Source organism: Pteropus alecto, unplaced genomic scaffold (genome assembly GCF_000325575.1).
Source record: "Pteropus alecto unplaced genomic scaffold, ASM32557v1 scaffold11, whole genome shotgun sequence".
Lineage (NCBI taxonomy): Eukaryota > Metazoa > Chordata > Mammalia > Chiroptera > Pteropodidae > Pteropus > Pteropus alecto.
The window spans coordinates 5,025,060-5,028,681 of NW_006431956.1; positions in this window are offsets into that span (position 1 = coordinate 5,025,060).

A 3,622-nucleotide genomic window follows, 5' to 3' on the forward strand; every position below is an offset into this window, starting at 1 on the left:
ACCAGACTGAGAACTTGGACAGCTACCCCCAGGGGCCAGCCATAGAGTAAAAGAGATGTTTTAATGAGAGCTTGTATAGATAGAATATTTGGAATTGTTTAAAAACCAAACTTCAGAAACAAACTTACAGCTATGTGGTAAACCTCACATTTAAAACCTGAGAGAACCCCAATTTTGGATAACTGAGTGAAGGAAGTGGCCCTCCTCCAGATAGTTCTTAACGCTCCTGGGGAGCAGCCATGATTTCACAGGACAGACCCCTTGACCACAGATCACTGGTCCAAGGACAGACGACTGTGACAAGCTTGAAGCCAACAGCTCTTCGGGTAGGCACACTTGGTTGCCGAATCAGTCATCTCCCTATCTGCAAGATAGAAAGCTCAGGAGCTCATGGCAGCCAAGTTTAAAGTGAGTGTCATGGACTGAATTGCACCCTCCACCCCCAATTCACAGGTTGAAGCCCTATCCCCACCCCCAGTGTGGCAGTACTTGGAGGTGGGACCTTTAAGGAGGTAAATATGGTTAAATGAGGTTATAGAGGTGGGTCCCTAACCTCATTGGACTGCTGTCCTTATAAGAGGAAGATACCAGGGATGTGCAGAAGAAAGGCTGTGTGAGGACACAGTGAGAAGGTGGTCAGCTGCAAGCCAAGGAGAGGCTTCACTGCAAACTGACAATGCTGGCACCTCAGTCTTGAGCGCCATGAGAAATAAATGACTACTGTTTAAGCAGCCGTCTGTGGTATTCCGTCATAGCAGCCTGAGCAGACTGAGACAGTGAAGAATGATGCTGAGGAGCAGAATGAACATGTGAGTTCTGACTGCATTTAGTTATTTCTAGAGCTCAACAATATTCTTGTGTTGATTTCAAACTTTAGGACCCTTACAACAATTTCCTGTGAGTTTAGCAAATTCAAATTAGGTATCTTTCGTTTGCAACTAAATAACACGATGGGTTTCTGGGTAGCTGGAAGTTTACCCCGAATGTAAAAAAACCTTAAAACCATTTTAAAAGGGAACCTGAGATGTATTTTCTTTCTTTTATAATAAAATATTTTTTTAAAAAACCACTATCTCAGGTGTTCCGAGTACTACAAAGATATTTTATGATATGGACAGAGTTATTAAAAAATCTTGAGGTCTCTCTTGGCTGCTGGCCTCACCATTCCTGGTCTATTTCCCTCCTATAATGAAGCTATTTCTGCTAATCACAAAACTCTGACACCACCAATGACTGATCTTACTGCACCTCTCAAGATGATTCCCCATTGAGAACTGAGTCGTTCTTCCAATGCTAACATTCCACACCTCCCAGGATAACCAACCGGGGCCTCCCAGAGGTCTGCACCATGCCCTCTTGTGTTTCTCTATCTTAAGCAGATTTTACTTTTCTAGTCTTGCTTTTGTCTATTCTCTGTATTCTTCTGTCTGGCTGTCAGTTTGCAATGAATATAAGAGCATGCAAGGGGCCTGGGCAGCTCTCACAGGCTGGTACAAGGACTCACCTGGACAGAGTTAGGTTCCCAAAGGCCTTTTTAGCTTATTAGTCCCCCAAAAGGAATCAGTGGATCAAAGGGCAAAGTCTGACAGCTAACATCTGATTTGTTAACATCTGCTTCCTTCAGTGGATTCTGAGAGGCCCAAAAGATAGACAAAGCTATCACAATCATAGTGTTCTCAAAAATGTAGACCTTTCATCTCATTTAAAAAATACATATAGCAAGCTTCTTGGTGGTTAACACAGAACCTATTTACATATCACTGATCTTTTGGTCACCAGGAAGCTATCATTGTCACAGCAATCTAACTGAATGAAGTATCGATGTTGCAGACCACCCTATTTGATCCACTTGTCAAGTTTCCCAAAACATGTTACACCTATGAGTGATCTTGTTCTTTCTAGATGACAGATGAAAGGTGAATGAAGGTGAATTACCACAGCTGACATTCAGATATTCTCTGCCTTGTGCGTGATATATAGTACAATCATCCCTGGCTCCCCGAACAATTTAAAACTTAGACATATGAAATGACAAAACTTGTCAACCATTCTCCCCAATACAGAATAGAGTAACAGCATACAGGACAGTGATGAACATGGTGAAGAGGGTTGGAAAATAGGGTTAACAGAATTAAGTAGATTTTGAAACTCCCTTTTATTATTCAAATTCTATCTTTTCAAATTCTAATGACTCAGCTGAATTTTAGTTATTTTAGCAATAATGAGTACAGTCACTCCTTTGAACTGTGTAAGCCTTGGAAAGCAACTGAAAACAGTGGTTCTTGTGATTCGTTTCTGCCTTGTCTGCCTCAGAGGCTCTGTCACCCCTGCTGCACACACTCGGGTGAAATCATGACCACTGCCCCATGCTAGACTGTGCTGTCCCAACATTTTCCATCTTAACCAGCTTTAAGCCTATTCTAAGAATGTTTATTCCACTGGACTCCACAGGCTACTTTTTGTACTGACCCAAAGGTGAGCTAGCTAACTCAGGCGCCCAGGACAACAGTGCAGAATACAGATGCTGAAGCGAGAGCAACGCTGCTGGCGACGTGCTGAAGAAATCGCCTCCCAGCCCATATCACACACGAAGACGACCGTGGAAGACATGAGTTACCCATTTAATAGGTTCCCCAAACCAAATAAAACGCAACCACACCAGATCTAAATTACAACACTTTATTGCAGCATCGGCAAAGGTCAGATTTCTGAAGCTGGTGAAGATCGGGCAGCATTTCCATGTGAAATGTTACAACTTTACAGGTTTTGTTTCTTATTTAATTCTACATGCAGAAACTGAAACATGGTAAAAGAAAAAATGCAAAATAGCTAGAAAAAAGATGTAATCAAGTTGTAGCATACAGATGTGCTCTTTAACTAAATTTACTATGCCTACTGGAAAGCAAACGAAAGACAACTATCCTAATAAATTAACAGATTGCCAGAAACAGACTAAGAACCCTCATTTCTATTTGGGGGGAGGGGTGAGAACAAAACAAAACAAAAAAACAAAAGCAAAATAAAAGCTCTACTGTTTCCATACTTTGTTTAGAGACAGAGGCTGTAAACCCATGAAGGTCAACAAAATCTTCTGATCCACTTCTTGTTGTCCTTCGTCCATTTTCTGTGCATGCTGACTGGCATGTTGTTTTCAATGATACTTACAATGGGCTCAGTATCCCTCTTCTCAGGCTGGTGTCAGACTTCCCTAAGCCATCTGAATCCATGCTCTTTGCATACTAACAGTCTTCACATTTTTCTTTTACCCCAATAGGCAACTTTATATCACTGACTCTGATGGATAAAACTGATTTTTCTCCCTCATCCCTTGTTCCTCTTGAAACAAATTCCTACACAAAAGCCTTCCTGGTGGATTATCTGGTATTTGGATATCTTTCATCATTTTGTTGTCCTGCATGTAAGTTTTTACTAGAAGATTTTACTGCTTGCTCTATACTTTTCTACTGTAGTCCTGGAGCCCCCAAATGTATCTTCTTCCAACATGGGATGTTCAATTCAGAGACACTGTAACTCAAATCAAGTTTAAAACTCAAGTTCATTTCCCCCATACCATTACCATTACAACCATTTCTTCTCCGGCTCAGTCATCTCATTGACACAC